Source organism: Sander lucioperca, chromosome 1 (assembly GCF_008315115.2).
Source record: "Sander lucioperca isolate FBNREF2018 chromosome 1, SLUC_FBN_1.2, whole genome shotgun sequence".
In the NCBI taxonomy this organism is placed as follows: domain Eukaryota; kingdom Metazoa; phylum Chordata; class Actinopteri; order Perciformes; family Percidae; genus Sander; species Sander lucioperca.
The window spans coordinates 42,784,633-42,809,161 of record NC_050173.1 but is presented as its reverse complement, the minus strand read 5'-3'; the positions used below and the strand labels follow the sequence as shown (position 1 = coordinate 42,809,161).

Here is a 24,529-nt window from a genome sequence, read left to right as displayed (position 1 = left end):
TTTAAAATAAATGCTGGTGAAGCTAATGTGTGACTTTTTGCAAAACAGCGATAACTCAGTAAAGAAGCAATAACTCAACATGACGTTCGTCTGAAGGCTGATGTTTTCACATGGGATTTTTTTTTTTTTTTTGCCTGACATCACTTAAACATGCAGACATAAATTTCAGCAGGGCCAGAACCATTTTTTTGTCTGTATGTCTTAGAAATTCACTTTTGCTTTTAATCAACCAAATGATTTTCAGAGCAGATCCATCAACAACGAAAGTGGCTGACTTGACTGCTACAATCCAAGATTTCCCAAAGTTGCCAAGTAGTAATTTCTCACCTATAATAAACAGGAAATAAGAGTCAGTGGAATGCAAAGGATGTCAAATTTGTCTTTTTATCCACGGTTGTTTTTTTTTAAAGTAGTAACTGAAGGGTAAACACGATTTTGCTTAAAATGAACTTGTTCATACAGAGTGTCGTCCGACTGCATGTAAAGGCAAGTTTTCATAGCTGCTCAGGACAGCCACACTCAAAGACGGGGCTAAACCTCTTCCTAATGAGGGGTGAGGCACTATGAATTGAACATCTGAGGATAAAGGTGCACACCTTTGGACAGTCTCTCCTCAAAGGCATTAATTCCTGGTGTTGTACTTAGTTGCACACACAAGAAGTGATGGAAGCAGTTGGGTACACCTCCGCTAACCTGGCCAATCACTGTGTGAAGTTGGCATGCTTAATGGTTTAGAATTAGGAAAGTTAATCAAATTGTCAGATACAGCCACCCCCAGTTCCGATGTTGGAAAGATGTAGGGGGGAGGGTTCAGATACTGTTCTGTGGTCCCACACACACTTTGTCTGAAACAGACTCACGCCTTAAGCCTTATTATTACTTGCTATACATAAAGCTCTACTGGGGCACAATAGTAATGTTTACGGAATAGACCATGAACGCATCTCCATGGTACCTCCGCTAACGTTTGGAGTCATGATTAATGCTTTGGTTAATGTCTAAAAAGACTCGTCAACACAACGTGAGGAAGTTTGGCCACTGAGTTACTGAGTTACAACTGTTACTTTGTGGCCGCGTAATAAGTGGGCTTATGTATAGAGAACGGGTCACTCTAGAGAAATAAAGACCGGCAAGGTGAACAGGAGCCCGAGCCCAGTGAAAAGTAGCGCAGCTACAGTAGTGTACTGGTGTCCGCGGGTGGACTATGGACCCGCTGGATACGGCAACACCAGACCACAAGGTGTGCACGTCAGCTTGTATTTTGGGTTTAACCCTCATATAACGTGTCTGGTTAAACTGTGTTGATTTGACATTGTGTATTTAAAAAAAAAGAAAAAAAGAAGAAGATATTTTCCCCCGTAATTATCCATCTAAATCAACTGCCTAGACACTTGTGTCAACTCACACATGAGATTTTACTGGGGCACAGCAGATCACCATTGGGGCACGTGCCCCAGTAAATGTGGTCCAGTGACGCCTATGCTTATTAAAATGACTGGTAGTCGACTGATTAGTCGATCAGAAGAAAATTAATTGGCTACAGTTTTGATAATCGATTAATCATTTTATATTATTATAAACTGAATATTTGGGGGACTTGAACAGTTAGTCCAACACCAAGTAATTTGATTAAATCACCTTGGTTTTCCGATATATTGAAAATAATTAGTTGCAGTGCCCAAACTGCACCCTTAAGAAGTCAAATAGGGAGTCATATCTATGTCTCCTACAGTAAGTCAAATACAGTATGTGAAATCTTGTACAGTTACCATGTGACAACGTATGTCATAGGTTAATGTCACTATAGTCTGGCTCAAAGTAGGGCTGGGCGATATGACGATATGTATCGTCAAAACGATGTAAGAATGTCTATCGTACATATTTTTTTATATCGTTTCTATTGCGATGTTGAAAAACCAGCAGCCAACCTGCATTACAGCAATATTTGCGACATTTGGATGATGCTTTACGTTCTGATCTTTGGAAATTGTGTTCATTTTGCACTAAGGTTCTTAAGAAATGAGAAAATGCTCGGTACTTTTCATTTGTCAAGGATTTAATTCACACAAGGTATACAAAGAGAGGTTTTACCATGTGGGGTTAGGGTTAGGGGTTATATTGCATATAGACTATTAATTAACTGAATTACCAGAAAACATGCTATATCATGATATGAAAATCGTTATGGAGATATGAAATGACCTAGAAGATTTTGACCATATCACCTATGTACATTGCTGGGATAAAGCCCGACATCTGGCGTGTGATATCCCTCCCCTTCTGCTAACTCTGCTATCCATTTTTCCAAGGGCACCGCTGGTACATCTGGGGCTTAGCGCTGCCCAGGACGGTTGTGATCAGTTTAAAGAAATACAAACCAGAGCGCCCCCCCCCCTCCACCCCCCCACACCTTAGAATATATAAGTGGTGTAGCCGGACCATACTCCAGTGTTAACACAGCGCTGTGGAGATAGGTCTGACAATGCGAGACTAATGTCACTAAGACAAGTCCTCTACGTTCGTTGGACATGGTCTTTAAAAATAGTTTATCAAATTCTTGTGTGATGTTGCCTTAGTTATCTATTCAGTGTCTTCACATTATCAATAAAGTGATGACAAGCTACAGAAACAAACTGAGATTTCTTATCAGTTTCTTTTCATGGGAAACTCACAGAGCCACAGTCAGGGTGAGGTGAAACCCTCAGGAGGGCGGCCCCTAGTCGGCACCCTTTCTCCTGTTCTAGCAACTTTTTGTAAAATCATAATAATAAAAGAAAAGAAAAAAGAAAAAGAAAAAAACATGACAAAACACTGAAGAAAAATGGGCCTATGCTCCTGAGCTTTCAAAGAGAGAGGAATCAGGGCCTGAACATCCGCGACACAGTGAGCAGTGCTCAACGTGATTAAGCTCCTTTCACACTTCAATGCAGGTACTGGTATGTTATAGGGTTGAAAAAAGGCCTTTGTTAGGGTCAGGATGTTGTAAGTCAACCTCTTTTCTCAAACAACAGATATTAAAGCTATCACTGTTAAGCATCAGCAACAGCCAACCTGCATGTGCTGGGTAGAGGGCCACACAGGTATGCGAGTGCGTCAGGTAAGGGGAGTGGTCTGTGTATTATGCTGAATTGTGTGCGTGTGTGTGTGTGTGTGTGTGTGTGTGTGTGTGTGTGTGTGTGTGTGCGGGTGGTGGCGGGTACATGCCTTCTCATACACGAGACACTACACCAGAGGTTCAACTGTCAATTTTCTGCCTCACTCAAGTCAGGAGACAATGTTAGCATTAACATTATCATTTTGCTTTTCTGTCTGTCTGGGGTGTCTTTTGGCCACACAAAAAACAAATAGCAGGGCACCCGGATAGCTCAGTTGGTGGAGCAGGCGCCCATGTATAGAGGTTTGCTCCTCGACGCAGCGGGCCCGGGTTCGACTCCGACCTGCGGTCCTTTGCTGCATGTCATCCCCTCCTCTCTCTCCCCTTTCATGTCTTCAGCTGTCCTGTCAATAAAGGCCTAAAAATGCCCAAAAAATAAAAAAAAATAAATAAAAAAAATAGCAGTGATGGTGGTCTCTAGACATGTACTTAAGAGTTCTTACTTGTATTTGTCGGTACACGATCCGTTCTGCCTGCACGATCCGTTCTGCACATGCGCAAGATAATACTGTTTTACGTATCCATACGACCTGCACGATCTGTTCCACGCTAGCCTATGGCTAGCCTCCACCGGGAAGCTAACGTTAGTTTAGCTAACAGCTAATTCGGCTAACCGCTAGCTGACAGCTAGATTCAGTCTAAAATAACGTTAACTCAAACGTAATGGGAAAAGCAGGCTACAGCTAAATTAAGACTTCACAGTAATAACAATAAAGACAAGTATTGAGTGATTGTATTTTAAATGAGCACAAGTAAAGTAGAACTGATGTAACAGCTGTTATATATGTTAGGTGTTTGTTATATATGTCAACGTTTATTTTCAAGTTTTATTTTGAGGGTCTTTTAAAGTTATTACATGCTGTCTCAGCTAGCAGTTAGCCGAATTAGCTGTTAGCTAAACTAACGTTAGCTTGGCTGTCGACCGGAAGCGTGGAACAGATCGTGCAGTGTCGTAAATCCTCGTACAACCGCGCATGCGCGAACATTTTGCGCATGTGCAGAACGGATCGTGCAGGCAGAACGGATCGTGTACCGACAGTATTCATTAAAGTGCCCATATTATGAAAAAATCACTTTTTCTGGGATTTGGGGTGTTATGTTGTGTCTCTGGTGCTTCCACACACATACAAACTTTGAAAAAAATCCACCCATGCTGTTTAGAGTGAGATACAGTTTCTGAATGTGTCCTGCCTTCAGTCTCTGGGTGAGCTGTTCAAAATCGGCACGGCTTGTGATGTCACAAGCTGAAACGAGCAGGCTAACCGCAACCATTAGCTTGTAGCGTTAGCATGCTAAAATGATCTACATCTGAGCTACTGGGCATGTGCAGTGCAATCAAAGATAGTACAGAAGAAGAAGAAGAAAAGAGGTCTCACTCTGTAGCTAAAACAGAGACCAGCTGAAAAGAGGATCTGCAGCAGTGAGATAGAGCACTGCAGTACAACACAAATATGGTGTTTTTTGAAAATTAAACCATGTAAACCTATTCTGGTACAACCTTAAAATACAATTATGAACCTGAAAATGAGCATAATATGGCTGCTTTAATATATAGATAGTTGACACATTGAGTTTCAAGGATTCCCTTACATGTGTGTGAATGTTTGACTCTGAGGAAGAAAGAGCACCTGCTTTGTGCTTGAGTATTACTGTCTAATACTCATCATCATCAAAGGTCATTTATGTATTTAGAGAGTTGAATATTTATTAGGACTGTCAATCGATTAAAAAATGTAATCTAATTAATTACATACTCTGTGATTAATTAATCAAAATGAATCGCATACATAATTAACGGTGCCTGAACCGATACTTTTTAAGAAAGTAAAAAAAGAAAAGAAAAAAAGGGTACTAAACAACAGTTGGTGACATTAAAGAACGTCTTGTTTATTGCTAAGGCCATATGGTCAAAATTAAATGATTTAATAATAATGTATAACAATAACAATAACTTATTTCACTAGTAAATTGCTGTTGAACAACAAAAACAACCACCAGATGGGAAAAGGACATTTACAATAACTTCAAAAGCACCACGAGGCTGTAGTTTACCAGTTTCATTGAACGCACCGTCTGTGTTGTTTCTCCGACGGCAGCTGCAGATTGTTACATCCCGGTGTTGAATCCTCTACAGTAAAACACAGTCAAACTTTACACCGTTTAGCGTTAGCTGTCAGCATTTTAACCGTGTTTAATCCAGCTACTGGCTAGCGGTAGGCTAACATTGCTGCTGTCGAGTATAGTGTTAACTAGAGTCACGTGCAGCGGTGTTTGTGTTGCCTGTATCGTCTGTTTCAGAGCACCAGAGAGAAGTGCAGACATATCAGTGGCACCAGATTTCGGTAGCCAGGGTTGGCAGGAAGAAGATTTTTACAAGTAAATGTTCCAATTAATGATCCAGGCAGCACATTCTCGTCTCCCTCCTTCATTTTACAGTCCAATGGTGGCTAGAACAGCTCCGGGTCAAACGTCAATATGGAATGGATTAATCGGCGTTATTTTCTTTAACGCGTTATTTTTTCTCAGATTAATTAATCAAAATTAACGCGTTATTTTGACAGCCCTAATATTTATATTTTGCATTAAAAGTTATCGTAAAAAAACTACATAATACGTACATAAACTAGAAACATAAAATACTACAAAATAAATAATCTAAAAAAACATTTGATCCTGAGGAGGAACTAAGAATGAATTTCTTCTGTACTGTTTGTTTTCAATCAAGTTTAAATAATATCACAAGTGCATTAGACTCTAAGCCTGTAACGTGCATCATGCCAAACCCAAGCTGAGAGAATGATGGTATAATTCAGCCTGGGTCTCATTATTGTGTCTATTTTAACTATAGGTAATGTTTACTAGAGATTTGGGGAATGTGACTTTGGTCAAACAAAGGGGCAAGATTTAACAGTAATTAAAATATTCAATTTTACTATATACAAAGTAGGTGGCAAGTGCAAAGTTAGCATTGAAAGACACAATGGCCACAATTATAAGAATAATAAAAAAATATATAGAAAAATACCCCAAATAATCCTTAAAACCACTATTGACTCTTTCCTTCAGTTCATTACAGGGACCTGTCTAAGACATTTATTTGGTTTTACCCAGAGGCTAATAAAAGTCACGAGTAACTAAATGGCATTTTTACTGCAAATATCTGATTCCACTGTAAATGAATGTCATTCCAAAGCATGCACACATACTGTATATACACACAGGCAGAGCAAGCACAATAAAGCTATATAATGTCATAGACAGCCACCCAGACGTCCTCTCTGCCACTCAACTTCCTGTTAACACAGGAAGTAAAGTGCTGCTTGGAAAGTAGGCAAATAGGGGGGGATACAAAGAGGAGGAGGCTGGGCCTCAGGATGGCTTGTGTGTGTATATACATGAGTGTGCGTTCATATTTGAGCGCATGCTTGCTTCAGGAAGAGTGTGACAGCTTTACTGCGCTGTCAAGTATTTATAACCTACAACCTTTTTAGAGCCCCTAACCCAGGACCCAGCCTGCCTCTCTCTGTCTGAGGCCCTCACCCCACTGTACTGTAACTCCACTGCACTTCAGGGCCCGTAAATCTCTCAATCTGGGGAATACAATGTGTGTGCATGAGGTTCCAACTCCTGCTCTGACAACAGACAAGCCTTCACAGTCTTAAGAGCGGCTATTTGCCTGTCAAACTTAATCTTGGCTCGCAGTTCGACTGGAGGTGGCTTTTACTGTCTGTCAAAAAAGAGAGAAGGAGAAAAAATATTTCTGGGGCGGAAAGTGGTGCATACCATAAATAGCTCGACTTTCACAACTAGGAATCCCATTTTCAGTGGGAGGCATGATTTTTTTCTTTTTTTGGTCTGAGTGCGGAAATGACTATTTATGTACCAAACACTGTGATGTGTAATTTGGGAGATCTTAATTCAAGCCCGGCGTTCTTGCAATTTAGATAATATAATACTTACTGTCTTATATCCTGTGGGTTGTTAAGTTTCATTGACACCCTCAAACATACCTTCACCCTCTTTTTAACCCTCCCTCAGTCTGTCCCTGAAGGCCACAAGGTGCCATAAGTGCCTCAGATATCTTCATCTAACAAATCACTCGCGTTCATGAAAGCATTTCCGCTCTGTAGTGTCAGCATACTGAACATATTTCATGCAAACACCTCAAAGTGCCTGTGCATTTGAATACCGTATCTCTACTTACACCGACTGTGCACTTTCATCAAAGAAACTGTATTTCTTCAGCAGAATATCCTTAGTAAGAATATCACTATTATGAGCTGTTTAAGACATTTTCTTCTGTATCTATGTAGCAGATTAGAAGTTGACTTTTTCCCTGGATCGCCTCTGTCCACACACAGGTCCCAGAGCAAAATAACATAACTTTATTTTGTCGTTCCACTGCAAAAAAAGTCCTCAGTCAAAGGTGTGCACTGTGTTAAGAGGAGCATGCAAACTGCTTTTCCAGTTATCTCCTGCATCTCAGTACTTCTCTGAGGGACCGCTTACAGTAATTCATCCACATTGACAGCCATATGGTATACTGCTCTGCTCCACAAACACTCTCAGAACGTTAAGCCACCAACCAGGGCAAGGGAAAAAAAGAAATTGAAACATATCCTGACAGGGCCTCTTCTCTGCTATCTCAATAAGAATGCAAACATTTTCAGACATGCTGGCAACAACACACATCAGTATTAAAACCCTGATTAAAATACAGCTTCACAAATGTTTCCCCCAAAAAACTGAAAGTAGTCCATGTATCTATAATTTGACCATACATCTATAATTTGTACCTATCGGGTAACATTTGTTTATCTAACCATCGGTTCCAACTGTGTTTGGGCATATAGGGACGGTAATTGCACCGTTGGTTAAGTAACTGTTTCAGTGAAATGGAGCGGCATGTGCCGCTCCATATGGAGGTGGAATGCAGGGTACATATTTGCCAGTTGAAATAACTGTAATATGGCAAGTGAGGGCAGCTCAGTCAATCAAATTACTGAGTTTAGTCAGAGAGAGAGGACAGACAAGAGAAGTACTGCTTTAATTCAATTTGGATGGCATGCCGTCTCAGTGGCTTGTACAGCAAAAAATGATACTATATGAATCTTGACTGCTTGTGTAGGGCTGACTACATTTCACAGTGGAACTATCAAATACAGAGCTTAAGCCTTAACTTAAATCTTCTAACCAGTAAGAGTGCCCTGCCAAGGATCCATCCACACTAATGGTGATTTAATTTTCCTGTGTGTATACTGCAAAGCATTGCCTTATCAAGTTATTGTCTATAACCGAATCCTAAAAATCCTTGTTTTCTTAAAAATAGTGGGAAAAGTTTGCTAGTGCAGTAAGAATACTATTTTCAATTGAAACAACTGATTCCAAGAATTTTCCACTGTCTGTATGATAAAACAAGATAAGAATAAGTCAATGTACTAGAGTCAAGAATGTAAGGTTTATCCTTTGCAAAAGGAAATCTCTTATTAAGTCATTTGTTTCTATAATTAAAGCCATAAAATCTTATTTACTTGAAAGTGAAAAAACACCAGGGTAGTAAGAATATTAATTTCTAATGCAAATCTACTTGTTTAAAGTAATCAAGTTTGACTTTTCACATACTAAGCAGATTCAAAGTTTTTTTTCCATGGGGTCATGGGAATGTCATATGTCAAACTAAGTGCTTCCTGAGGTTAGCCATGTGCACACACCAGTTAGTGTCAGCTGTAAATCACACTTTACTAAATGCCAAAAAGCATTTCACTGCAATCTGAGGAAAAGAGGAGTTAATATAAACCTGAAGACATTATATTACTGTACATCTGCAGCATATTGTACCCTGAAAGCGTACAATCCCAAACAACCAGGAGATTTGGTTCCACAAAAATGTGATAGAAGCAACAAACATTTTTTTGCATCTTCGTGCTGATCACATTATCCAAACTCAGGGAACGTCTTGTGTAAAGGAAACAAGGAAAACAACTGTAAACTATGCGGTTTGAGTTGATCATCAACATGCCTAATTAGTGCTATTTGCAGATCAAGGTTTCCTGTCTTGAGGCTACGATGTCGACAGTCTGCATTAGTCAATCTGCGGATAGTTTGAACTGCAAATATGTGTACCATGTCATTTAAGGTAAACCCAACCAATATCGGAATAATCAAAACGGAAAAGCAAATTCCAACGTGGAAATCCACTTTGACAAAAAAAGGATGTGTTATTTTCATTTGTTATTCATGTCACTTTTCCAGCAGATCATATTTTGGCAGCAACACAATACAGGAAGAGCTTATTATCACCAAAAAGTATCAGGTATGCTTTTGAAATGTCAGATGTTGTTTATGATTGATATGATTATGATGATTTTTGAAGTGTAAAAGTTTAAACAAATGTTTATCGGTGTTTTTTGCCCCCAACGGCTCCTTCCAGGCAGCGCTGCCTGGAAGGCACTAGGATTAGGCACTGGTTATGGTTATGGTTATGGTTAGGGTTACGGTTAAGGTTAGGGTTAGGTGCCTTGGAGGCAGCGGTCGCAGTGCTGCCTGGAAGGAGCAGTTGGGGGCAAACAACACCATCGAGCTAAACAAATGCCATTAACTTCTTTTTAATTTTATTTTAATTTAATCAATTCAATTAATTGCAAAAAAGCGGTCAGTTCAAAATATTTTCCAATAAAATACCTTGGCCATGCAAAATAAAGAGTTTACGTCAAATCCTGCCTCATTTTCTTGGAAGTATCAAATGAAGCATAGGGCTCTTAATTAGTCCTGACCGACTTGTCTGTTGAAACAAATTGGAGTGACTTTCACAGAGCTGAGCGTTGTCGTGTGCAGCATCATTTTCATTGTGCCTGGGAATTTTAATTATTCATTTATTTGTCGGTCTTCCGCTTGCAACCTCCCCCCCATCACAGATCTCCAGATTCTCTCCATCTTTTTGCCGGCAGAGTACTGGCATGGGGAGTTGCCCAAACCCTCCTCCCCATCTCCTCCATGGTGTTTATCCACTAATTGGGCCACTTCCTGAGACAGAGGCCAAACAGGGAAGGGAGGAATGCATGGCAAAAGGCCACTCAGACAAGCTAGCGTCAGGGTTAGGGGGGAGGGGGGGTGGGTGATGGGAAAGGGGAGGGGGGTGGGAGGGGGGTGGGAGGGGTGTACGGCGATAAACGGGGGCAAAAGATAGAGAATAAAACAGATAGACAGATGTTTTCTTAATCTTTTTTATTCTGTTTTGGGGAGGGGGCAAGCCCCTGTTCATGACATAACATTTTCTATTCCTCATGAGCACAGCAGATCAGCAGCTCATGCAGCCTGCGACGTCTGCCGGCGGTGCACGCAAGCCTTCGCGTTTTGACTGCCACCCCTGCGCTCCCTTGACAAAATGCCGGGTTTTAATGGGGAGAAATTGCGTGTAAGTCATTGGACTGACAAATGGGAGGGTTCATGCTCGTTTTTATCCCAGCTGACCATCTATGCGTTCGGTTTTGTTTGATGTGCTGGCCCTTTGAAGTTGGCCTACAGGGTCTATTGGTGTTTTCCTGGGGTTAGAAGTTGAGCCCCCCACAGCATTTAGGACTTTTCAGGCCAGTTAAGGGATGCCAGATGAGTATCCCACAGTCCCTGACACCACTAAGTTTGTTTGCGTACTATACTGTATGTGAGAGAGTGTGTGTCAGAGCCACCAGAGTATACTTCATTTTCCACAATAATGAAAAGAAAAAAAACACATGATAATATAACTGGGGAAACTTGGTGTAAGATGAAGATATTTGAGGTTTAGAAAAACTTGTTTAGAGCAATCAGGTTTACTTTTCATATACAGATATTTTGAGGAAAAAAAACGCTCCATTATATATCATGATCAATACATGACTCAACATCAACTCAAGTATAATCAAGTTAGTATTTGGATGGGTCCCACTTCTTGCTTGCCTACAGCTTTCATAAAACCTGCAAGCCAGTTAAGCCGCCTATGTAAGAGGTAAAACCACAATGTAGGGCGCAGAGCACAGAGGCAAAGCGCAGCGCAGGTATACACCATCATTGCTTCTGGCTTTGGTTGCACCTTGAAAGGCCAGATCGGTTTTACTGCGGATCATGTGTAGGTGGCTTTATAACATGAAACTAGGTATACTACATATACGTCACGTCAAAAATGCATGACTGTGATCACATAGTTCTGATAATCTATCAAAGTGACCAGAATGGAGAAAAACCCCTGCTGATAGTGTGTAGGCCGGAAAAAGGTCACATGGTGGCCATTTGGACAGGGAAGACTAAAATGCAGCTGGACTGGTGATAATGACTCTGAATAAACAGACCAGGCCAATCAAGAAGGGAGGAGGGGGGTTGGTCGAGACAGACACAAACCCTTTCCTGTTGTCCTAAATAGCAACAACCAAGGGAGCTATATCTCCACCAAACTTCCTGTCCTATCAGCTCCAGGGGACTCTGAGAACAGGGAGAGCCCGGCTGGTCAGCGAGCGAACACAGTTGGCATTAGAGGTCACTGGCAAGATTCTGAAAAGTGATGGAAGGAGGCATATTTGGGTTGAATGAGACATGAATTGGGACTTTCTTTTGGGCATACTATCTCAAAATTCCAAGTGAAATCCAAAAAAGTGGTGTAGGTCCTTTTTAGTAAGTAATTGCAATACAATGTATAAACTAAATGTGAGAATGAATGACAAATAAAATCATATTTACCAACCAGTGACTTAACAAAAAGGTATTTTTAGTATGTGTTGCCCAAAGAAGAGCAGGGTGAAAATTTGTGTTTTCACTCAAACTCAAGTAGTACATACCATTTCAGCTTCCCGCGTCCACGCACTCTCTTTTTAAGGACTGATTCCTCGACATTTCAAAGACACATTCCTTCAAAATTATATAATGTTCTTTTAAGAGAAAAGGAAAGCCAGCCCAACACTGGAGAAATAGGGTAGGTGGTAGAGAAAAGGGGTACATAGAGAAAAGTGATGGTAATAAGAATTTTGGAATTTTATTATTGGGTTGTTTTCAAGTTTATCTACAGTTTACTTCATTTAAAAAAAACGGGGGTTGTATGTTTAGAAAGTGGGAAGTAGATAGTGAGACAAAGAGAAGCTATTATGAGCCAAACTGCAGTAGGTGTGTGACGTTCGGCTGCTGTTCCCGGTCTGATGGCAGATGTGATCCTACAGTCTGCAGGTGGCGTGCAACAGCCCCGGTCCTGGCCAATGGCACTCCAAAACAGGATGTCTGAAACTCCCCAGGCTTGGGACTTCCTCTCCCGGAGCACCACGGCCCAGAGTTCAGCCAGCTCCCAGCCCGGAGGAACGCATTACAGATCTGGCACGTGAAACAGTCTGCTGCTCACAACTGCCCCCCTCCCTTTCTCTGGCCCAATCCCCTCTTTTAACAATTTAAAACTACAGAAATAGTCCCCCTGGTGCTTTTCCAGAGGAAAGAGCTCTTTTTCTACTTGCTTGGTTTTGCGTCAGCGAGGGCATCGAGAGTGCACCCTCAGCACTGTTAATGAAACTAGGCCTCGGCAGGCAACGCATCAAATTAAATCCAATGTGCCTTTCCAAAATAACCTTGACATGAACCACAAACGACTGTAAGGTTCACAAAGAGGATGTGCGTATCTTTTATGACAGGACAGAACAGACAGAGCTCCCCAAACAAAAAGCTGTGGATGATTCACAATTTGTCTGCATAACAAAGTGTTTTGGGGCACAAAAAGATACACTGAAGCATAGGGTTTTATGATCTCACCATGCAGTCTAAACTTCCTGTTTGTTAAAAGATAACCCGTACTTTGCAATATCGCTGGCCTTGTAAACCGCAAATATTTGGCATAGGTTTGAAAGACATAAATACCCCTCCCTGTTCCTTTCACACACACACACACACACACACACACACACACACACACACACACACACACACACACACACAAGTTCTGCTAGCACTTCTTCCTTGAAGCTGTTTAAGGCATTGCAGCTGTGGAGGCTGTGTTCACAAGCATGAGCTGCGTTAATACCATTAGCAAAGATAGATGAAAGATGAATTCGCCTTTGAAGGAGTGGATGAAGCGAGGAGGAGGGGATTCAAGAATAAAAGTGGCCACATTAGAGAGAAACAGCAGTCTGCTGGGGGCTAAAGGGCAGGCTGGGAGAGTTAGGAGTATCCTCTGGCCCTTTAGAGGCAGGCACAGCTTCTCCAATTATACCCCTGCGTACCACCCACCCACCCACCCATTTGGATCACAGTGACTTCATTAAGATGGCACGCTGTTTTGCCAATGTGGTTCCAATCGGGCCCAAACTGTACACAAACCCCGCAGGAAATGCAGCTGGGTGACAGACTGTCAAAAACTAAAGAGGGAGGCAGAGAAGCAAGGAGTAAGGGTGTGTATGTGGGGTGAGGGCTGAGGAAAATAAAACACATGTGAAGCGCAGCAGAAGGGATGGGGGCATGATTAACGATGCCGACACTTTGAAGGCAGGAAGACACCTGGCGACCATCTTGTCTCCGTGGGCCATGGACAGACGGTAATGCTTTAGTGTGTAGGAATTAGGCCCTACGCATCTCCCAGCTTTAGCACGGAACCGCTGGCCAGATGGGGACTAAGCCGGGGGGATTGCAGAAGACTCAAGGAATGAGACACGACTGCCGGTCCGACCAACTGCAGCGGAGTCTCCGTTGACTTGGCAGCATGCTTAGAGAATGATGGATTGTACGCTAGTCTGTGAGCTAGTTCACTTCCCTTATTGACTATGATTGTGATAAATCCCTCCCATACAGCCGCGCTCGGGAAGACTAATGAAGTCACTTGGCTATGTGTCTTTCCCAGAAAGGATACTGTACACTTCCTGCCTTTGCCGATCCATAAACAACCATTGTTGTATAGTGCCTTGCAAATAAACAACAGGCGCCTAAAAAGTCTTGTGTCTGCATGACCTTAAATATACAAGCGTAAAGCCCCGACTGCATCACACACTGACAGCAAATATGAGTTTTGTGGTAAACATCCTTGTTTAACAGGGCTATCGTTTCAGGAAAACATAAATAGGATGTTTAGGTATCATTAACGGAACCATTTCACATCTGTGTGAACTTTCGAGTTCAAACTTTACAGGATACATACAATGATTTCCTCCAATTTTTTCCCCCATGAAACAGAAAAAAAGACCCTGAAAACTGTATACGTCAAAATCCCCCCACCAATAAACACATTGTAAAATGTCAGCTTCCCAAGCCAAAGATGGTAATAACAAAGTCTTGACAGGAAAAGTGGCGACACAAGCAGCTGAGAATGGCCTGAGGGCTTCAGCCAACAGTGGATCAGGGTGTAGGTTAGAGTTATTAGACCAAACGGGCGGGTGGATGTGGGGGAGCTGGGATTGTTCCTGCGGCAGCAGTATTGAGGTCGTCTTTGTAAGTAATTGGTCTGGTAGTTAGCCACAGTTAAGCATCTCCACAGCGGACCCTGAGGGCTAAACTGCTAGCAACGTTGTCATTACTAGGATCCCTTTGAAGACACCTAAGATTGAGTCTGACCATTTGTTATGCTCTTTATGCTGTTTTTGGAGGAGCCCAGTATTGCTGCTGTTGACAAATCTCTAATAATGAATACTCTGGCATGTTTGATGGATGACTAAGCGTCAAAGTTTGACGTGCAGCAATTTTTTTTTCATGCATGCCTTACTTTTTTGGCCTTGAAAACATTGAAACACAATGTCTGATCTCATTTCACTTGGAACACACCTTGTATGTACTAAAACTGTGATTAGATAACATATATTATCTAATCAGTATGCATACAGAAAATCCTTAACAAATTAATCCATAAAAACAGGAGCTCCATGTAATGGCAAAAGCATAGACATAAGAGATAAAGAGAGATTAAACACGTGACAAAAAGTGAAGAAAGAGAACAATAAATTATTCTAGTGAAAGATTGATAAGCCAACAATAAAAGTGTGTAGCTATAGAGCTGAATTTAAAAAGAATCCTTTAAAATGACTGTTAAGCTGTTGATTGTTTTATTGAGATTTCTGGAATTAGGAGGCAAGTATAAACTATTCTAATTGCACATGGCCTAAATAATCATAAATGTGGATGAAAGGTTAAGCATCAATAGTTAAAGGTGTAGAGTTGGGTATGTGATTAGCCCTGTACAAACAGTATTTGTGTACAGGGTTCCTCACACATTTAATGTAAACAAATGAAGGTTCAACATCCTGAAAATTAATTATGCTACGATAAAATGTCTACGCTCACACTTACAAAAACAGCGAGCATTGGAAAGTAACTGCCTCATGTCCTTAAGAAAGAACAAGTAGTCCGTGTACATGTGTCACGACCCGGTCTCTAAAAATATACACATGGTGGGCCAATACCCACAAAACATGCCACAAGAAAGAATGGTCCTTTGCAGCGGTGAAGGCAGTAACTCCGGAGCTCCGCTTCAAGCAGGTCTCAAATCAGCGCTTGGGGAGAGCAAAACATATGTTTGGTATGTTATGGTTAGAATTAGCATCCCTGGTTTTCAACGGATGTGGGTTTGATCCCTATGGCCTCCAGGCTCAATCAAGTCAATCTAAAATTAGTGGGCTGCCTCTTTTTTCCGGAAGACAGATAATTCCCCCTTGATTGTGGAGAGGGAAAATTATTGGGAAAAGCAAACATGGTAAGGAACGTGGAGAGTGGGCGAGTCCAGAGTATGGGTACAACACAGTTATGGTGACGCCGAAAATAGTGACAGGTGCAGTGACCAGCAGTTGCCAATAAACACATTCATAGTAAAAATACACTGAAGACAGGAATGGGAAAGCTTTGTGTCAGCTTTTAAATCTGTACGTGTTATCGCTGTGGACATACTGTTTGTAATGCCTGGAAACTACATGCTAAAACTAGATAGGATTGAGTCGCTTTGTACGTAGACAAAGTCAGGCTAATAAAAAATTGGGGGAGGGGCAGCTGTTCTTACCAAGAACAAATTCTAAAAAAGCTTAAGTTTAATTAAGAATCCATAATTCCATGTCAGGAACATGTTACAATTAGAGGGGTACTCTTCCAAAGAAAAATGACAATATACTGCCAGCAATGCTGGTGTAATTATTATCCGGCTGGGTGCTGCTGGGTGGAAACACAAATGTTCCAAAAATTGATCTTGAACTCATTAAGGGGCTACTGTGACTATGAGCATAAGAAAAGGACACAGGTACCTCTGTGTGTAAAGCTTTCAACAGCACCCCTACCCTGAACAATGTAGCAAAGCCCATACTGGCCTGAAAGGTAAATAAGGCCTTCTGCCCACTAATTACAGAGGGGCTCAGGGACCGTTAGCCCCATCTGTTTCAACATGCAAATCACATCCGATACGGGGACAGTTGGCTCCTTTGGAAATAACTGTAATACAAGGCCTGTTTGCCTGCTTTGGATCCTTTTGTACCCTTGCTTTATTGAAAATTGGACAAGGGTTTGCACTCAACAATTGTCCTAAACAAATGCAATCAAATTAATGCAAACCAAAACATTTTTTTTTTTAAGATGTCTAGGTTGCACATAACTGCTATTCAATGACTATATTTTAACATGCATTTAGGACCTGCCTCAAATTGAAATACGGTAATTGAAGCAGTCAGTAAGTAAGGTTTGGGTATTGCTGAACAATCACATTACGGCGAGTTATACTTAGATCTGAATACCATGCAGACAAGACTTGTGTGCAGAGGAAAACAAAAAGGAAAAACACTGCAGCCTTGGCTGCTGATGTCACTAGATTCTCAAGTGTTTTTGTCCCTAAAAAAAAAAAAAAAAAAAAGGAAAACTGACAATAAAATATGTTCTGCTGTGCTATCCTGTTTTGTACATTTCCTGAAATCCAAGGTGTAGGGTACAGGAAAAATCCAGGGCAAGAGGGAAGGTCAGCCTTCAGTGTTGGAGGTCTGGAAAAACCATTAGGTGAAATGGAAGGGAAGAGACAAGGTCTAAGTTATTTCCTCTCTTTTTTTTCTTTTCTCTCCATCAATCGAGAAAAGGGTTGGGGGGGCTTTATCGTCCTTGGAGTGTCGCAGCAGTCACTGCTGAGAAGGAGGCAATGACAAGAGGACTCAGGACACACTTGTGTATTGCGATGGGTCATGAAAGAAGTGTCTCTCTGTTGTGTATCTGTCTGTTAGTATGTTTGTGTATTTTCTTGCTTTGACTTGTTGTGCATCACAAGAATGGCATATTTCAAACATTTAAATAAAGCCAACAAAATTGAATAATTCCCAAAATAGTGTAGCTCTTATCGAGTGTGTGTGTGTGTGTGTGTGTGTGTGTGCTTGTTTTACTCCAAGTCCAAAAACCGGGGAATACAGTATACTTGTGGGGTCTGCACAGCCTTGTGGGGCCCAAAATACTGGACCCCACAAGGGTTTGAGGGCTGTTTGAGGGTTAAGACTTGGTTTTAGGATTAGGGTTAGAATTAGGTTATGGATAGGGTGAGGGTAAGGGTTAAGGTTAGGCATTTAGTTGTGATGGTTAAGGTTAGGGTAAGGGGCTAGGGAATGCATTATGTCAATGGCGGGTCCCCACATAGATAGTGAAACAAACGTGTGTGTGTGTGTGTGTGTGTGTGTGTGTGTGTGTGTGTGTGTGTGTGTGTGTGTGTGTGTGTGTGTGTGTGTGTGTGATAAGGGTTCATGTACACTGGTTACACAACAGCTTGAGGTGAAACGTTGCCAAGAGGTGTTAGGTAATCACCTGTAAAACAATGAGTGAGAAATAGAATCAGGAAGTTGAGCTTTATATAAAACAAGAAGGGCACTTTTTTTTTTTTTTTTTTTTTTTCAAAGTCTCTCCTGATAAGATTTTATGTCACACTGACTTGATTTTATGTTCTTCATGTGGTACACAATGTCCACATAGTTACTTTGATCACATGGCAACGTTTCCAAGGAAATATTTGAATAGTTTGTGATTCTTTGGCTCACTTTGTTACCTATTTCTGGGAGTGCTGCACCTCCACTTTGACAAAAATTAAAAAAAATATATATATAAAACAGGACATGCCTTGTGTATCCTCATTTTATAAAAAAAGAGCACAAAGACAAGTGCTCTGGGTCACCCTGCCAAATGAACACCACTACCCTGGAAGCGTGGAATACAGGCACGGGTCTTTTGTGAGCCCAGTGTTCAGAGCAACCCTGTGGCTTTCCTCAGGTGCTCAACGTTTCCCTGCAGCTTTCCAAAGCAAGCGTATTGGTTAACCACCTAAACCACTCAAGCATAATGCAATCTCCGATTCACAACACACAAAATGTATTGGCAGCAATCCATGGAACCTAATCCAGGAAGGGGAAACATTTCTGTAAACAGACTCTTGTTTGAAAACGTCTCGTGAATGGTTTCTCGTCTATTCTGAATTATGTTGAGTCTCCAACATTTTTTTTTCAAATTTCCCAAGTTTGTGATTTTTTGTTTTCCTCATTACCAACTACCAACAAGGGAGAGTGGTAGACAGACAGTGTGGCCTCTGTGCACAAGGGCTTTCCAAACACTGAAAGCAGTTGTCCTGGAATGTGCACTGGTGTACAAGCAAGCTCTGAAATTATGGCCCTGGCCATTGCTAAAGAAAATAAAATTGATGCAATCCGTAGAGCATGCAGCTTTTAATTAGTGGCTTCCGTCTCCTAATTGGTTTCTCTCCAGTTCCCTCCGCCTTAATTCGGGATCGGACCAATTGGCCATGCTGCATTTAGTGTGCTTTGTTTGTCTTGAGAGAAACCGTACACCGTAATCAAGGCACTAAATTAACGTTTTCAAGGGCAGTACTGGAAAATCTGTGCAGAGAACAGTCAACCTCATTCTTTTTTTAGTTGTCCACATTTCTTTAAAGGAAATAAATCTGTACGGATTGTGGGACCAACCAGAGGACAAGCGCTGTGTTGTGTTGTAAACACAAGTTGTTCTGAAAATGTGGAAGAATAAGGAACTAATTTGGGTTCAGGCCATACACACTGTATTTACATTCTTGGCATTCAGCATATCATGTTTCAAAGAGTGTGACAGACCGGCTTAAATGCCTTGCTTACCAACGATATTAGCAACCATTGAAGTGAGGTCAAAGATCATTCCTACTGATCATTTTTTAAATGCAAGGAATACTGCCTCTTATAAACAAGTAATTTCTTCAGTACTTCCTGCCTATACTTTAAACATGTCATTAGACAACTTTGTACATATGCAGAACATGTATTTAACTCTACTGAGAGAAAATAGAATGCCCCATTCATGCTGAAGCTGAGTTTTTGCCTATACAATAAGCCCTTTTCATAATGGCTTATGGAAAGTGCATTATCTGAACGCAAATGTTTACTCATGACCTAACAACTGAGTCATGTTTATTGCTCGCAACAAAAGCTAACTGAGTGAAAACACACAGGACATCACAAAGCTAAAGCTTAATGTGGTATGTTTATAGCCAGGTTTGTGGTCTTTTAGAGGTTTTGTGTCAGAGCACAAATGAGCAAATGCTCCCATGTAGCTTTCCATTCAAGGTGTGTGAGCAAGGTATGGGACACAGGTAAGCCAATGATGGACATCTCTCAGTTGTTACATGTGTTGACTTGGCTTTGAATGAGAAAAAGTAGAAACAAAACAGCTGGAAAGTAATTGGTTGCAAAACATGCTTGGTTTGATAACACCAATGAAATCTTTTCCCAAACAACTACTGCTGGACGTTGAGTACGCTGGAGAGATAAGTGTGGGAAAGGTGTGCTACCCAAAAAAAATACTGAATCAAAACAAGGACAGGAGGAAAAGGAGATAAAAGCTGGGAAAAGAGAGCAACAGGCGACTGGTTGGCTGCTGACGGCTTGCAGCAGGCTTTAAGGAGCAATCATTCGAGGTCAGGGACAGGTCTGGTTGCCCGGCACTGCTGGATTCTTACTTACACACATTCCTTGTGTCATCCTCTCTCGTGGTTACTGTTTCCACCAGCCAACAACCGCATTTCCTTGTTACTGGGGCAACTTGAAGAAATGTACTTTGCATAGAAATCACATTCTCCACACAGTGATGAAGAGGCTGGGCCTGAACTGCAAGTGGAGTTAAAACTCATGATACATAACATAAAATTACAAAAATGACTGGGAGGGCGCCCAGATAGCTCAGTTGGTATAGCGGGCGCCTATATATAGAGGTTTGCTCCTCGACGCAGCGGGCCCGGGTTCAACTCTGACCTGCGGCCCTTTGCAGCATGTCATTCCCTCCTCTCTCCCCTTTCATTTCTTCAGCTGTCCTGTCAATAAAGGCCTAAAAATGGCCAAAAATAATCTTAAAAAAAAAAAATTACTGGGATGTAATATGTGGCTTTTGGATTTTACAGAACTACTCCATGTTTTGTTGTTATAGCTTGATTATGTACCATTAATTACTGATTATTGATAAGATAGGTTGCTGGAAACATCAATATATTATGCTTGTTGCAGTTGTGCTTTAAGCTTCTCTAGACAGTCTAGAGAATTTCAAAATATTAGCTGTTTGCATGATATGCAATTTGTATTTAAATGCCTTGAAAGCCAAGGAAATCTGTATTTGTTTCATTGTGTGATTGGTGCATGCATCTCCCTGGAGCTGGAATAGACAACATGTGACTCCATTTCTGGAAAGCAAAACAACATAGCAAGCATGTAGCTGGGTTCTATTAAGCATTTGAGGGCGTAACCTAATCCCATGCAACATTTAGCGGTAAAGAAAGACACAGATTGCCCATGGATGTAAGTAGTGCCTGAATTATGAGGGGCAGAAAATAAGGAGGAAAGTAGCAAAGTAGAAAGGGCAACTGGATAAGCAATAAAGATGATGGAGATATAGGAAAGAGGGGAAAAAGAGGAGGTATATGGTGAACTAGGTGTCCGAGAAAGAGACGGAGTTCCTCCATTCTGCTTTCTGTCTGTGACCAGTAGGTTTAATGCTCTGACGTCTCTCTCTCGCTCTCTCTGTCTGTTTACAATTACCGTGCCGCGAATGAATCTTCCACGAATGACTGCTCAACTGGCAGCCCTGACTAGTCAGGAACAAGGGAGCTATTAGTGGAGGAACTGAGGAAGGAAGGAAGAGGGGAAAGCCAAAGGGAAGGCAGTCCAGCTCAGAGGCCCAGGGAGGGAGAGGAGCGGAAGGAGGGAGGGAGGGAGGGAGCAAGGGAGAAGGCTTAGTGGAGGGAAAGAGGGAGGGAGGTGGGGAAGCAATGCAGAGGGATCAGTGGAGTTATACAGCAAATAGGGGAGGGTGATAGAAGAGGAGGGCTCAGCCACATCTCCCTAAGGCGATCTGCTCGGCAGAAGTAAAGATCCCAGAGGAGGAAAAAGAAGAGGGGGAGAAAGAGATTGTAGCATCCCCTCATCCCAACCCACCAATTTCCCCCCACCGCCAGCAAGAAGAGGAGATGAAAGAGATTAGTTCTGGGGTCTGGCCCGGAGGACAGTGGACCAGGCAGCCTCTGAAATTCTTTCATTTCTCAGGCAACAGGATTTAGGATGGGACCTCCCTATGGTCCTTTGACACGAGAAATACACGAGAGCATTTCTTTGGTGTGACACTCTCTCAACCCCCTCCATCGCCCATCTGACCCGAGTCAAGGTTTATTCAGGCATGAGAGCGCTTCAGGGGACTTCCTGAGAGCCATAAATGACTCTGACTTCAGAGATGACATGCAGGAAAAAAAAGAAGCGCTGGTACCCTTTTTTGCAACACTAACACACACGCGCACACACCCTCACACACACACACACAGAGGTAAAATCTCAAACCTATGAAACAGCTGCCTTTCACACGGTCATTCATCAAGCGGAGCCTGTGAAAGAGGAAATGAAGTGACACTGCTCCGTCATCCTCTTTCCGATGCATCTGCCAAGTCCTTGCTGCAGGACGGCAGGGCCTCACAGACCACAAAAAATATTTCTGTCTCACATTATTGTTGTATCTTTAACTGACCTTAGGGGTCACGCTCCGTCATAAAGAGTTCTCCTTAAAATCATTGACTAAATCATTTCAGTTTTCAAAGGAGACAGGCTGGTGCACTCATCTTTTAATGCTGCATTCTGGAAGGGCCGAAGCAAAGACGATGGGGTATTGGAGATGCAAGCCAGAAGGATTTAGCAGGACTGAACCCGGTGCCAGCAAGTGTAAGCACGCATTTCCAGGTTTCAACTCATCAGCATAAATCAAAGTAAAGAAGATTATCTCTATTAGCCTAAATGACGTTATGATGGCAGGTATGGTCAAGGACACTGTCCTTGTATAGTCCCAATTTCCCAAACCAACAGTGGCTTAACATTTTTGTATTTGTTACATTGCTATGTTGCTTACATTTGGGGCAACCAGTGTGCAAAGTTGCCAGCTAAAGTTGAATGAACACACCTTTTAAAAGGACAGCAACTACAGATCCTTACAGAAATTGAGCGTCCAGCGTCAGTTCTGGCAGGCCAAGTAGTCAAGGCGCCGCTAACCGCTATTGGCCAACAACACGGTCGCATCAGCTGATCTGCATCAGCGCACCAGCTGGTCAACCCCCCTCGCTTCTAAATGGCTACAATCAAACAGGACGCCCTACTTAAAGCCGCTTTAGTTTGTTCCTAACTTCTTGCTGCTCACATCTACGCAACCCACCACCTCCCCAGCTCCACCTTGTCGTGTATAACGTGACATACGCCGCTCTGTTCATATGGGGGAATAGTTTAGCTCTCCCAGTCTTAAACTGTGTGAGTGTCCCCTAATGCTGCTGCTGTCCCCTGACTCTGCTTTTTCATGGTGCTCATGAAAAGGTCAGGGGACTCCTCTGAACAGAGCCATACCACCAAATTCTATTCGTAATTTATTCATTAAAATTTCCTAAAGCATTTTTATTGTCTGTGTTGTTCTTGACTTTAATGGACCAGACAGAACTAGTACTTATGTAAAATACATCAGTTTCTCCCCTTTCAGGCACAGACACATAAACAAGACAAAGCATCATATGATAAGTCAACCGAAAATTAACAACAATTATTCCGAAAATTCTTTGTTTTCAAAAAGTAGTTGATAAACAAAATTGTCAAATATTTGCTGGTTTCAGCCTCATCGTATGTGATTATAAGCTGCTTTTCTTTTTTTTTTGTTATGTCAATGTTAATCTTTTGGTTTTGGACTGCTGGTCAAACAAAAAAGGCATTATAAACATGTATCATCAGGTTATTATCGTTATGGCTATTTTTATTCAACGATTTGAGAATAGGTTGGAAAAGTAATCATGAAAATAGTCAATAATCATTAGTTTCAGCCCTAATCCTAATGTTAGTTATTCCTGTTTAACACAAAAAAGCAAAAGGCCTCATAGTGCCCAAAGGAATCTACTTAACCACATGCTTAACCAACACTGATGTATACATACAGCTCAGCTACATGGAAACACAACTCCTACTCTGACAGCCAAATGGTCCTCCTCACAGAAGAGCCTGGTGGGATTGATTTCATTTCAGCTACAATGGGTAACTTAAATCTTGATGAAGACGTCTGAGGCCGGCAGAGGATATACATTGGGATACCGTTACTCCCCCGGCCTGTCCAGTGGACCTCTGGAATTACTGCAGCAAATAATAGCCCATTTGTTTAGCCATTCTCCAAACATGGCACTGGACCTTGTTGAAGTGAACAAAAAAAGGAGGCACAAACCTGCTTTTTATCACAGGAAAAAAAAAAAGATATACTAGCTAGTAGCTCCCTTTGTGACATTACCGTACCCACTCCTCCAGCTCCCATTTCAAATCCCCCCAAAACTTACACCTTATCCACTTGTAAGAAGCTCTTAATGTGGTGTTGGGATCCCCCGAGCAGAGAGCCGGGCTCAGGGAGCTTCAGCAGGGGATATTTGGAACATACAAAGGGGGTATTATTTGTTGCACCCCCCTAGTTGGCCCCTAACCAGCTTCTATTCTGTATGTGGGTCTGACTGTATCCTGATGGTAGCGAATGTTGACTCCTTCCGACTGCCTGGTTTTTACACAGACTAGAGAAAGACAAACAAACTGTCCAATGTCCCCTAAGGTGGCACATACAGTTACCTTTTAATCAGTTAAAGTTAAACTAATGTCTATATTTAATAAGCGTAAGATGTGTTTCAAAGACTGAATCATATTGATGTCAAATTCATGTTGTTTCAGGTACCGGTAAGACAATGTACAATCCAGGGAGGCCAGTTTGAGTAATAGATCCATGAGTTGACACTGCACAGTGGTTTATGATACTTTACAACAGTGGCAATTATTTCATTTTTTGTCGTGAGGAAAAAAGTAGAAATAATGTTTGTTACTGTTATGACAGCTTGATAGACAGCCAGATAGACCTATGTAATTAGAT

At 41.7% G+C, this 24,529-nt stretch overlaps 1 protein-coding gene across 1 annotated transcript in view; it reads right to left on the bottom strand.

Moving 5' to 3' along the window:
• The window catches only part of spata5 (spermatogenesis associated 5), a 127,486-nt gene that overhangs the window by 50,607 nt on the left and 52,350 nt on the right, over positions 1 to 24,529 (bottom strand). The window lies entirely within an intron of this gene.